The following is a 14,771-nucleotide window of genomic DNA, read 5'->3' as shown; positions in this document are numbered from 1 at the left end:
TTCTGAACTCCAATCCTGCAGGTACTGGCTGGATAAAAACTAAAAGTAGTTTACCAATTAGAAAAGGAGCAGGGACCTCCAGGATCCAAAGTACATGGGAAGTTGTTTGGGGCTTAGAAGTTACTGTTTTGATGCACTGAATATTTCAGGTGAATGACTCCCCTCCAAGACTGTCATCAAATTTACCTAAAGGGAGAGGTGAAAAATCACATAACCTAAGCCCGAACACTGCTACCTCTCATCACGTGAACTATGACCCTAAGCCATGCGGGGCAGCTCGATTCCTTGCATAGAAAGAGATCTCCAAAGGATGTACGGGAGCACTTTGCAACCTATGGTCCAAAACATTCTAACAAAACCCTGAGCGTGATGTGACATCGGTTTTCAGAAAATATGGAGACGAAGGAGCAAGTAAAGCCAGGTGGGACACAATCAGCAAAATCCAGACTACGGGAAACTCTCTAGGATGAGCAATCCAGGTTTTTAAGAAAAAAATATCAAAAGGAGAAATAAAGGCATGGAGGAAAGAATTCATAGGTTAAAAGACATTTGGGGGCACCTGGGTGGCTCAGTCAGTTAAGAGTCCGACTTTGGCTCAGGTCATGATCTCTCGTGAGTCTGAGCCCCACGTCAGGCTCTGTGCTCACAGCTCGAAGCCTGGAGCTTGCTTCGGATTCTGTGTCTTTCTCTCTCTGCCCCTCCCCCGCTTGTGCCCTGTCTCTGTCTCTCTCTAAAAAAATAAACATTAAAAACAATTAAAAAAAAAAAAAGACATTTGTAAGACATTATCAACAATTACACTTTATGCCTCTTATTTTGGATCTCGAGTCAAACGGTGACAATCCAATCGTGAAAACTTGAACGCTGACGGGTTATTGATGGGCTTAAGGAATGGCTGTTAAGTTTTTTTTTAAGTGTGATCATGGTATCAATGCTATGCTCGAGTCCTTGTGTTTTACAGTAATATCCTGGAATGATAAAGATTTGCTTCCAATAATCGGGGAGGAGGGTGTGGGGGGGATGAGGCTACAGAATTCAAGAAAAACCATGACTTAGTAATTGTTGAAACTGAATGACAGGAACTTGAAAGTCCATTATTCTGTGTAGATTTTTGAATTTTTCCATAAGAAACAGGAAAAAGAAAAAGAAAACCAACAATGAGTTTGACAGTATTGGGGAGGATGAAAAGCAGCTGCTGTTTCCAAACACAGGAATGAGAACTGTTGCCATGACCTTGCAGAGCTATTTGGCATTCTGAAGTAAAGTGCTGTGTGTACCTCTATGACCTACCATCTCACTCCTAGGTATTTAGAAAACGAACTCAGGCTGAATTGCCCTCTAAGTGGCTTTTTAACCCCTCGTCCATTGCTTTCTAATATTTTTAAATCATGGACTCCTATCCGAAATCACACAGGGGCACCTGAGTGCCTCAGTTGGTAAAGCATTTGACTCTTTATTTCATCCCAGGTCATGATCTCACAGTTCATGAAATCAAGCCCCGTGTCAGGCTCTGCGGTGGCAGCGTGGAACCTCTTAGGATTCTCTCTCTCCCTCTCTCTGCCCCTCCCCTACTCTCTCTCTGTCAAAATAAATAAATTTTTAAAAAATCACACAAACTAGGGGCACCTGGGTGGCTCAGTCAGTTGAGCGTCGGACTTCAGCTCAGGTCATGATCTCATGGTCTGTGGGTGCGAGTCCCACATGGGGCTCTGTGCTGAAAGCTCAGAGCCTGGAGCCTGCTTCGGATTCTGTGTCTCCCTCCCTCTCTGCCCCTCCCCCGCCCATGTTTTGTCTTTCTCCCTCTGCCCAAAATAAATAAACATTTGAAAAAAAAAATTTTTTAAATCACACAAACTACATTGGATGAGCGGATGTAAAGTTCAACTGGCTGCAATATCTATAGGTATTTTTTGTCTTGTTGTTGTTATGACATAGTTAAGGTGCGTAAAACGTACAGGTTTAAAGGACTATCTCACACATAAACAAGAATGTGTGCTGTCTGTAACACTGGAAAATGGAAGCAATATGAATATGCATCAATAGATAAATGGTTTAAACAAAGTGTGGAGAATTCACTCCACGTGCAAATGTAGAAATGAATAAACTACATATCAACCTCGATAGTTTTCCAAAACATAATGTTGAATGGAAAAAAAAAGCAAGTTGCAAGCAGACAAAGTCAGCATGATAGATGACAAAGACACGAATGGAAAAAGCGAACTCTAAATACGAGGGAGCAGGGCCGTCAATGCAACTGGGAATAATACAGAGCGTGCGAGCATACTTGTGACATTCTGGTTCGTAAGCTGAGTGTAGGTTCATGTATGTTTGTTATATTCTTATCTATCCTATTTTGCATCCCTGAAATATTTAATGAAGAATACATTGAACAAGATGACGCCTATTAGCCAGCTCCAGTGACAGGTCTGGGGCGACAGGAAAGGGGCAGCAGCCAGCCGGTCACACATTCTTAACTCATTACAGAGAGTTCATCTTATTTCTTACAGTGTTGGGGACTTTTTAAAAATCGAAAAGCAGGGGCGCCTGGGTGGCGCAGTCGGTTAAGCGTCCGACTTCAGCCAGGTCACGATCTCGCGGTCCGTGAGTTGGAGCCCCGCATCAGGCTCTGGGCTGATGGCTCGGAGACTGGAGCCTGCTTCCGATTCTGTGTCTCCCTCTCTCTCTGCCCCTCCCCCGTTCATGCTCTGTCTCTCTCTGTCCCCAAAATAAATAAACGTTGAAAAAAAAAAATTAAAAAAAAAAAATCGAAAAGCAGTTTTCTGCGAGTAAAAATCTAATTTGCAGAGTAACATGATTTTCAGGACTCTGTTGTTCTACGTGTGAAAAGAATAGTAAAGGCTTTGTCTACGTTCATCCACCCATCTGAATTATAAGACCTGGAGAGAAAACCCCAGCAGACTACCTTGAGAATCTCAGATGAAGGGCATTAAAGACAAATGCCCAACGAATGGATGTTTTTACAATTTACTCACAATTTACCTTACTTACTCAAAGCACAGAATTTTAAAAGGTTTGAAAAAATGAGACTTTAAATCTTAGTTGGTACCTATCTAGAACTCGCTGAACAGGTCAGGGTTCCGTTCAAACCTGTTCTATGCATATTACAAGTTTCTGATTAGTGTCCCAGAAAGCAACAATTCTGAAATCCGACCAAAAAGACAGTATCGCAGCGCCATCTACTGAACCCTAGAGAATTTCACACAAAAACTTGGGAAATGTCCTAAGAAAACGTGGGCTTTTAAACCAAACATGAAATATAAGTGCAAAGCCTCAGAACTTATTTTTTAATTTTTTCAACGTTTATTTTTTATTTCTGGGACAGAGAGAGACAGAGCATGAACGGGGGAGGGGCAGAGAGAGAGGGAGACACAGAATCGGAAACAGGCTCCAGGCTCCGAGCCATCAGCCCAGAGCCCGACGCGGGGCTCGAACTCACGGACCGTGAGATCGTGACCTGGCTGAAGTCGGACGCTTAACCGACTGCGCCACCCAGGCGCCCTTTTTTCTTTTTTTTTTTTTTAATTTTTTTTTTTTTTTTGCCTCAGAACTTTTTTTAAAGTTTTTATTTATTTTGAGAGCGAGAGAGAGCAGGGGAGGGCCAGAGAGAGAGGGAGAGAGAAAAAATCCCAAGCAGGCTCCACATTGTCAGCACACAGCCCAACCGCAGGGCTCAAACTCACAGACCGTGAGATCATGACCCGATCCAAAACCAGGAATCCCATGCTTAACCGACTGAGCCACACAGGCCCCCGCCTCAGAAGAACTTTTTAAATCAACGTATTTATTTAACTCCTTAACACTGATTTCAGTATTAAAGTACATGTAACATAGCACTGCTGTGCAGGCTGCATTTCAAAACATGAGGTTTCGTTTTATTTTACACACCACTACTCAACTACACCATTACTCATGAAACAGCAGCCTTAAAATACCCTTTACTTCAGAACTGTGTGCTATAGAGTGGGATTTGGGGTGTCAGGCGGAGGGGGGGGGGTGCTGGAAAAGTCTCAGGGACCCACCTTGTCGAAGCGGAAGAGCCCTGGCTTGCAGGGCTGGCCCGTCTCCGTGGCTCAGGTAGCCACCGCCCATGTGAGCACGGCACTGCCCAGCGTGTTGCTCGATGGTTCTGGAAGCTACTGCGGGAGCTGAGGCTCCAGCACACCACTCCGTCCGAGACAGATAGGGATTCTGAGGCCCCTGTCTAGAAAAGCATATGTTGGGGTACAGTTGCCCCAGGCCCTAATCTCCTTTATAATTTCGGCCCGCTTCAAAATGAAAGCGCTTCAATATCAGCCCAGGCGTAGTCCCCTTGCCTGAGGCATTTCTTTTGCAGAGCATTTCTTTTTAATTTTTAGGAAACTGCAGGGCACCTCGGCCCCCTCTCATCCCAACTGCATCCACCCATCTCTCTAACCCAGCTCGCAGGGGCTGCACGCAGAGACTCCACGAGCGGGAGGCAAGCGCTGGGTGCACCTTACAACCGGTTTGCTCCCGCAAAGACCAGACTAGACCAGTAAGCACCGCGCCCCCCCCCCGCAGACCCCGTCCCTGATCTGCCACTGACTTTTCCCTCCATTGTAACGCGAGGACTCACACCTAGGGGTGGAGAGCTACCCAGCGAGGGGAACGTGGGAAGCAGCGTGTTCTGTCCACTGCGCCTGCGCACCCTCCGCCTTTCCCCGCCCCTACGTGCCTAGACGTCACGGCGCTCCCACCTCCGCGCCTTAAAAACCTTTCCCGCGCGTTGTTGGGAAGCAGCCCGGTGTCCGTCTCGCCGGGGCCATCTCCCTTCTGCCTGGGGGCGAGCTGACCATAAACGCCATCCGCACCACCCTCAGCCTCATGTCTGTTTCTACCCATATTTTCAAGAACATCGAGGTCGGATTCGGTCCTGATCGTGCCGGAGTGGGTCCCCAAAGCCCAAGTCAGGTCACCTCTCTAAACCGTAAATCCTCCACCTCTGAAAAGGATGGCGAGCCCTCACGAGGACTTTTCTGGCTTGCAGGCGAGAATTCTAAGAAAGGAACACTTGTGCTCAGTATGTGAAGCCTGGGGGAGCAGCGGCAGCATGTGGCGAAGCTGTCCTGGAAGAAGTCACGGCACTTGCCCCACAGCTCTGCCTTGTCTCTGCGCAGGACAGGAACAGAGTGGGCTGCTGGTGTTGTTCCTAGCAAGTGGGAGGGAAAGAGTCCTGGCCCCAGTTGGGAAAGGGAATAGGACTCATATGGGGAGGCAAGTTTAAGTTGTCCCTTGGAAGACTGTCCTGATCTTTTTATTTATTGAGCTAATCAATAGGGACATCAAAATGCCAAGAGCACAAGCCCCAGCTCTCAAAGGACTGAGGTGGATGGTGGCCTGACCTGAATCTCTCCAATAGCAGAATCAGAAAAGGACCTGCGCGGAGAAGGGAAACCACAGCTCAGAGAACTGTGTTCACCCTCAGCGTCATGGCTGGTACCGCATAACAGTCTTGAGTAGGAGGAAGAGTCTAGGAGAAAGCCTGGACCTCGGGGTTCTCAAACCATCCAATGGCAGCTGTCAATAGTGGGTCTTAAAGACTTAAAAAAGACTGCTCGGAAATGTGGTGATCCTACTGTGTGCAGCCATTGGTGAGACCATAATTTACTTAGCCATTCAGTTTTTGATTATTTGGTTGTTTCCAGTTTGGGGTCGTTACAAATAATCTTCTATGAACATCCTTGCGTATGTCTTACGTTGCTCATATGTACACACTTTGCGTGGGCCTATGCCCAGGAGTAGAATTTCTGGGTCACAGATAGAAGGACCACATATTTTGGTCATCCAAACTGGGACACTTTTGAAAGGACAGGTGATATTTAAAATAATTAAAATCTACTTCTTGATCATCAAATTGGTTTAATAAATGGGTAGACCTATAAAAGATTTTGATTCAAAACTGATTTTCAAAACAACCCCCCCCTCCAAAATATTAAAGTAAGTATAACTAGGCACATTAAAATTCTAAAAAAAAAAAAAAAACGGGGGGGGGGGTGGTTCCTGGGTGGCTTAGCAGGTTAAGGGTCCAAGTTATGATTTTGGCTCAGTTCACGATCTCGCAGTTGGTGGGATCGAGCCCCGTGTTGGGCTCCATGCTGACAGCACAGAGCCTGCTTGGAATTCTCTCTGTCCCTCTCTCTCTCTCTCTCACTCTCTCTCTCTCTCTCTCTCTCTCTGCCTCTCCCCCAGTCGTGCGCTCTGTCTCACTCTCTCAAAATAAATTTAAAAAACTTAAAAAAATTCTTTAAAATGTTCATATTGATAATCTGCATATGTATTTTTGAATAGAATAACTATGCTTGACACATACTCACATATATGAATTGGTCTTAGCCACATCTAGTATTTTTTTTTTGAAGAACATTTATTTTTTTAATTTTTTATCTACACCCAACGTGGGCCTCAAACTTACAGCCCTGAGATCAAGAGTCACATGCTCTTCCAATTGAGCCAGCCAGACACCCCAGAACATGTATTTTAATATGGTCTTAATACGTTTTGTAAAACTGCCTGCAAAATGTCCTCAAAGTTGCATTTAATGTTAAAATAACTAAGAAAAGTGAGACCGTCAACAGACTCTTCTCCACAGAATGTACTTGTGATGCAAATGATCTCTCTGAACCTTCTGAAGTACCTTGTAAGATCAGAGCAAAGTCTGCTAAATGAATGATAATCTCAAATCTAGTTTTTGTCATATTGAACTGTGTAAATATTTATGCCCAATATTTCCCACAGATGCTGTCTTTTTGTCTTTGTTCAGAATCACCTTCTTCAGCAAATATTTTTATAAGCAAAACTTATAAAGTAAGTTGTCTAAAACACTTTCAAGCATTTTGCCACATATATTTGCAGCAAAACTATAGGCCTTCTCAATCCCATTCATTTCTGGTTAGAATGTAAATACATCTAATTAAAAGAACGCTATCAAACATGGCAACATGTTTCAAGGTAAAAGTTTAAAATTAAATCTCGTACAATATTTGAGTTCTTATCATTTAATTTGTTCAACAGTCCCCCATCCCCAGTTGCTTTCATAGGGTTATCTTTCAGTACCTTACTGATCACAAGCTTGGTGTTCAATAATTCAAATTGGTGAAAGTTTGAAAAGCTGCGTTTTTTGTGCCCAATTTTTTACATTTTGATTAAGATTTTCAATAGATTCTGGAAAAATTCGACCAAAATATAGAGGATTATTTTCCAATACCATTGCAGGGCATTAGGCATATTAACAAAATAATATTTAAATGCTTAAGTACTTCTAAAGCCTGATTATTAATGGATAGCAAATAAAAAAGATATATATAGGAATGCCTGGGTGGCTCACTCGGCTGAGCGTCTGACTCTTGTTTTTGACTCAGGTCATGATCTCACGTGAGATCAAGCCCCATGTGGGGCTCCACACTGAACGTAGAGCCTGCTTGGGATTCTCTCTCTCTCCCTCTCTCTCTGCTCCTCTCCCCCACTCATGCTTTCTCTCTTTTTCTCTCAAAAAAAAAATACATATACACACATATATATAATTTAGACAAGAATAACTTCTACTTCGGTTGGTAAAATAGCACATTTTTTATTGTGGCAAAATACACGTAAAATGAAATTTACTATTTTAACTAAAGTTCAGTGACATTAAGTACTTCCATAATGTTGTGCAAACATCACCACTATTTTCAGAACTTTTTCATCATCTCAAACAGAAATTCTGTACCCATTAAACAATAATTTCTCTCCCTACTGTGCCTGGTAACCACCATTCTCCTTTCTGTCTGTGTAACTTTGCCTACTAGAGATACCTCATATAAATGGACTCATGCAAAATTTGCTCTTTTGTGCTTGGTTTACTTATTTAATGGTAAACTAATGTTTTCAGAGTTTATCCGTGTTGTAGCATGTATCAGAACTTCACTCAAAAACATTTTAAGGCTGAGTAATACTCCATTAGATTTATAGATAGATCTATAGAGAGTGAGATACCGATAGCTACAGATATGGAGATTTCACACTTTGTTCATCCATTCATCCACTGATGAACATTTGGGTTGTTTCCGCCATTTGACTATTATGAGTACTGCTGCTGTGAACAAGTGTACAAGTATCCTGAGTCTTTGCTTTCAGTTCTTTTGGGTATATACCTAGGAGTGAAACTGTTGGATCATATGGTAATTCTGTACTTAATTCTTCGAGGAACTACCTATGGTTTTCCACAGGGACTGTGCCATTTTACACTGTACAAGGACTCCCATTTCTCCATGTCCTGGCCAAAACTTATCATTTTCTTGTTCTTCTTCTTCTCCTCCTCCTCTCCCTCCTCTTCCTCCTCCCCCCTCCTCCCCCCTCCTCTGGTAGTAGCCGTCCTAGTGGATTTGAAGTGGATCTCATTGTGGTTTTGATTTGCATTTTTCTTATGACCAGTAGTGTTGAGTATCTTGTTATATTCTTATTGGCCATTTATTTATATACCTTCTTTGGACAACTATCTCTGTAAGTCCCATTTTACCCATTTCTGAACTGGGTTATTTGTTTCTCTGTTTGTTACATTTAAGAGTTCTTCATATATTCCCGCTATTAATCTCTTATCAGGTATATGATTAGCAAATGTCTTCTCCCATTCTATGGGTTGTTTTCATTCTTTTGATTGTGTCCTTTGATGCACGAAAGAGTAGCACATTTTTTGACATACCAGCAAATTGTTGTCTACCACAATCAATCCTAACTACATTTCTCCTCCCCAGGTTTCTTTTTTAATGTTTATTTATTTTGAGGAAGAGAGAGATGGGGGGGGGGGGACAGAGGGAGAGAGAAGAGAGAGGGAATCCCAAGCAGGCTCCATGCTGTCAACACAGAGCCTGTCATAGGACTTGATCTCACAACCTGAGCCAAAATCAAGAGTAGGGTGCTTAATTGCCTGAGCCACTGAGGCGCCTTACCTCCATAGGTTTCTTAATTTTAAAAGAATATTGTTCTTACTTCAATGTAATACTCTACCAAAATTTGTGTTTGTATCATAACCATAAAAATATTATCTTAGGGGCGTCTGGGTTGCTCAGTCAGTTAAACGTCCAGCTTCAGCTCAGGTCATGATCTCACGGTTCATGGGTTTGAGCCCCATGTCAGGCTCCATGCTGACAGCTCAGAGCTTGGAGTCTGCTTCGGATTGTGTGTGTGTGTGTGTGTGTGTGTGTGTGTGTGTGTGTGTCTGCCCCTCCCCTGCTCACAGTGTCTCCCTCTCAATCAAAAATAAACATTAGGGGCGCCTGGGTGGCGCAGTCGGTTAAGCGTCCGACTTCAGCCAGGTCACGATCTCGCGGTCCATGAGTTCGAGCCCCGCATCAGGCTCTGGGCTGATGGCTCAGAGCCTGGAGCCTGTTTCCCATTCTGTGTCTCCCTCTCTCTCTGCCCCTCCCATGTTCATGCTCTGTCTCTCTCTGTCCCAAAAATAAATAAACGTTGAAAAAAAAAATTTAAAAAAAAAAATAAATAAACATTAAAAAATTTTTTAATAAAATAAAAAAATATTATCTTTAGTGTTGAATGTTGTTGTTTGTTTGTTTTTTATTTTAGAGAGAGAGTGCATGCACGTGAGCAGGGGCCGGGCAAAGGGAAGGGAGAGAAAGAGAGGGAGAGTCCTAAGCAGACCCCATGTTCTAAGCAGGCCCATGTTCAGCACGGAGTCAGACACAGGGCTCAATCCCGTGTCCCTAGGATCATGACCTGAGAGAAATCAAGAGTCCTGTGCTCAACCAACTGAACTACCAGGCGCCCCTAGTGTCAAATGTTTTAAATGGATCTATAGTAGCGTTCACCATCATATCATACATCTTCCCTTTGACAGGATGAATTTTAAAAGCTTTACTTTCACTCCATGGATTACAGGTAAAAATTCAACCATTATTAAAGTGATTTTCTATTTGAGGCATCAGTGACACTGCCATAAAAACCGTAATAATTTGGCTGTTTGAAAAGTTCTTGTTCTGCTAATGGAGTGAACACACTGACAACTATCATTTCATTTTTTGTGTTTGCACAAGAAAATTTGAAATTTAAAATGAGCAAAATTAATTTGCACTGGTCATTTGATCTTAATTAAAAGGCATGCTTCATGGAGTGATATGTAAGTCTATCTTTTGTGGTCGCTTATACCCTTCCTAAAGTTGCTATTACCTTAGTGTATTTGTGGATGTTTCTTCATTTGTGTCTTCTGGTTTTCAGGTGGTTAGTGGTAACACTTTGCTCCGTGATGAATAATAGTTAATGCCAAGAAGTATTTTGTAAAAATAATATATTTAGGGGCGCCTGGCTGGCCCAGTTGGTTAAGTGCCCAACTGTTGATCTCAGCTCAGGGCTTGATCTCAGTGTTGAGAGTTCAAGCTCCATGTTGGAATCCATGCTGGACGTGGAACCTACTTAAAAAATAAATAAATAACATAAAATAATAAATAATAATAAAAATAATACATTTGTCATCACCTTCCTTAAGAAAATCAAGCAGTACTTAATTTTTCTATTATATAAGTACGTCCACTCATTTGAGCTCATTACGTCCAAGAGAATTTATTGTGAAATGAAAAAAAATTGCCAAATAATGGCATAAATAAATGAACTATTCTAGATTTACACCGTGTAATACATAACAAAACTGTCTTAGTAAGAGCATTTGGACTAATCTCAGTCCACTCTTTATCAGGACAGCTCGGCTTTGTTTTCTGCACATGTTTCAAATACATCTAACCCTGTAATTCTTCAACTTTACCGTTAACCACACCAGCCGGCCGCTTACTGGCTTTGTGCTTCATGCAGGCCCCACAGAGTGGCCGAGGCAAAATTAGTTGGTATTGCACCAAATGGCCAGCAGGGGCAGCAGTGTCAGGAACTTATTTTCACCACAGTTCCACATCTGGATAGCTATCTGGATGGCTGTCCATAGACTTTTGTGTTCCTGAATATTTATTTTTAAATTTTTTTTAACGTTTACTTATTTTTGAGACAGAGAGAGACAGAGCATGAACGGGGGAGGGTCAGAGAGAGAGGGAGACACAGAATCTGAAACAGGCTCCAGGCTCTGAGCTGTCAGCACAGAGCCCGACGCGGGGCTCGAACTCACAGATCATAAGATCATGACCTGAGCCGAAGTCGGAAGCTCAACCGACTGAGCCACCCAGGCACCCCTGAGTATTTATTTTTAAATCAGTGAACACTCTGCATGCTCTCCATCATAAGGAAATGTTAGATAGGTGGCATCAGGAGATCATTGGGGAAAATAACGTGCATTTATCTCTGGTTGCCTTTAAGATGTAACAGTATGTTACAATATGAACTCACTCTATTTACTGCCTATATGTCCCACACTACTGGACACACCCCTGAAAAATGCTGGATGAATAAAGAAGACGTCCACAAAATGTTTCCTGCCTTATTTTAGTGTAACTGTTAGTGACAAATTTTTGTTTAAAAGTGAAAACGTTTAAGACAAATGCTAAACTAAAAGCATTCTGAGAAAATATGCATAAGCCAAAACTGTTCAGAAAGAGTCAGGACATGGTCACCTCGTCATAGAGAATGACCATGTTCTATTTTATAAGATACCAGCAATTTCCCAACGGGATTATTGGAATTTACATCCCTACCAACAGCATACGAAAGATGAGAGATGTAATTATCCACTTCCCCACCAACATTTCAGACCATTTGTCTTTTAAATTTTGACCATTCTGGTATATATACAGTGGAGCTACATTTGGGTTTACTTTTATTTTACCTGGTTGATAATGAGATGGAACACATGTTTATTGACTATTTGAACATACTTTTTTTTTTTGAGGTGCCTGCTCAAGCCCATTTGTCTTTTGGGTTCTGTGTGTGTGTGTGTGTTCATTTTTCATATTGATTTGTAGTAGTTCTTAATATGTTTGATAAGCCACTAATTAGTTACATGTGTTGCCAACATCTATGCTACTCTTAAATTGCCTTTTTGGCCTCCAAATGGTTTCTTTTGGCAGATCTAAGTTCTTAATTTTAATATAGTCCAATTTCCTATTTAAGTAATCTTTCTTTATTTTGAAGGTCATGAAGATATTATACTATGTTATTGTCTTAAAGTTTTTTTGTTCACCTCTTGTATTTAGGTATATAATCCTACTGCAATTGATTTTGGGTTATAGTAAGAAATAGGGATAATGCTTTATTTTTTTCCATACTGATACCTACATGATAGAGTATCATTTTTACAAAAAAAAAGGCTTTTGCCTACTGAGTTTCAGTGGGAGATTCTGTTGTAAATCAGATGACTATATATGTCTATATATATGACATATATATGACTATGTATGTCAACATATGTCTCAACATATGTTAAGATCTGTTTCTGGACTCTATTCTGCCCTAATCTGCTGGACTTTTCCAATGCCAATAGGGCCTCCTGCCTCAGTACTGTAACCTGGTAATAGTTCCATTTCTGGTGGTATGAGTTTTCATATATGTACTTCTTTTTTATTTATTTATTTTTTTTTTACGTAGGCTCCATACCCAGTGTGGAGCTCAACATGGGAATTGAACTCACGACCCTGAGATCAAGACCTGAGCTGAAATCAAGAGTCAGATGCTTAACCAACGGAGCCACCCAGGGGCCTCTACAGGTACTTCTTTTTACAGACTGGCTTGGTGATTCTAGGTTCTTCACGTTTCCATATAAATGTTAAAATTAGCTTGTTCGTTTTCTCCCAAACCAAACAAACTCTGCTCAGATTTGGATTGGGTTGCAGTGCATCCATCAACGGATCAATTTGGGATGAACTGACAACAATAGTGAATGTTCAAACCAGGAACGTGGCATATTCCTGTGTTTATTTAGGTCCTCTTTAATTTCCCTCAACAATACTTTGTAGTTTTTAGTGCAGACATCTTCAACATCTTTTTCAGTTATTCCTATATATTTTACAGTCTTTGTGCTATTATAGATTCTGTTTTTTAATTTCATTTCTAATTGTTAATTGCTAGCATATAAAAATGCAATTGATGTTTATATTTTGAATTTGTATCCAACAACCTTGTTAAAGTCACATAAGACCAATGTTTTGTTTATAGTTTTAGATTTTTTTTTTTAATTTTTTTTTTCAACGTTTATTTATTTTGGGACAGAGAGAGACAGAGCATGAATGGGGGAGGGGCAGAGAGAGAGGGAGACACAGAATTGGAAACAGGCTCCAGGCTCTGAGCCATCAGCCCAGAGCTTGACGCGGGGCTCGAACTCACGGACCGCGAGATCGTGACCTGGCTGAAGTCGGACGCTTAACCGACTGCGCCACCCAGGCGCCCCATATAGTTTTAGATTTTTTAATGTACATTATTACATAATATGTGAATAATAGCAATTTACTTCTTACTTTATAATCTTTATACCTGTATTCCTTCATTATACTTTATATACACCTTGTTATGTTGACCATGACTTCCAGTACAATGTCACATACGAATGGTGTTAGTGGGTAGGTCACCACAGGAGAAAGGCACTCAGTATTTCACTGTGAAGTACAAGGTTAACCTGTAGGGTTTGGTAGATAGATACCTTTTACCAGATTAAGAAAGTCTCTTTCTACTCTTATTTTACTGAGAGTTTTTAAATCATAAATGGTATTAAATGCTTTTTTTGTACATATTAAGATAATCATGTAGTTTTTCTATTTAATTCTGTTGTTTTGGTGAATTACATACTTTGATTTTTTTTAATTTTCTGCTAATTTTATATCCAGGAATAAATCTCACTTTGTCAGGATTTATTATTCTTCTTTATATAATTGGATTCAATTGAGATTTTTTGCTTCTATGTTCATGAAGGGAATTAGCATGTAATTGTCTTCTAATAGCCTTGTCATATTTTGTATCAAAGTTGTACTAGCCTCATAAAAAAGGCAAAAATCATTCCCTCTTTTTCTATTCTCCAGTAGAGTTTGTGTAACATTGGCATTATCTCTTCTTTGAATGTTGAGAATAAGTCACTAGTAAAACCATATGGCTTGGATTGTTCTTCGTTGGGAGGTTTTATTTTTTTTTTATTTAAAAAAAAATTTTTTTAACGTTTATTTATTTTTGAGACAGAGAGAGACAGAGCATGAACGGGGGAGGGTCAGAGAGAGGGAGACACAGAATCTGAAACAGGCTCCAGGCTCTGAGCTGTCAGCACAGAGCCTGATGCGGGCTCGAACTCACGGACCGCGAGATCATGACTTGAGCCGAAGTCGGCTGCTTAACCGACTGAGCCACTCAGGCGCCCCTCGTTGGGAGGTTTTAAATGATAGATTCCAACTACTTAACATATATAATACTATTGAGTTTTTCTATTGCTTATTCTACCACTTTAGGTAAGCAGTGTTTTTTTTTTTTATTTGTCTTATTTTACTTGTTGAAATGTATAAATTGTATAAAGTTGTTTGTAATGTTCTCTTAGCATCTTTTTATTATTGATAAGATGCATAGTCATGTTCTCTTTTTATATCTGATATTGATTGTACCTTATCCTTCTGTCTCTCCCACTTTGATTTTTCTTGATCTGTCTTGCCACAGATTAATACATTTTATTAGTCTTTTTTTTTTAGTAAAGGTCTGCTGGTAATTTTCTAAGAAAGTTTCTTTTTTCATAACAATTTGAGTAGGATATTTTTACTGAAGGTGATGTTCTGGGTTTCCAGTTATTTTCTTTCATCACTAAGATGTCATTCCATTGAATTACAGCTTCATTGTTT

Source organism: Prionailurus viverrinus, chromosome B4 (assembly GCF_022837055.1).
Source record: "Prionailurus viverrinus isolate Anna chromosome B4, UM_Priviv_1.0, whole genome shotgun sequence".
NCBI lineage: Eukaryota > Metazoa > Chordata > Mammalia > Carnivora > Felidae > Prionailurus > Prionailurus viverrinus.
Note: the sequence above shows the minus strand (reverse complement) of the source record.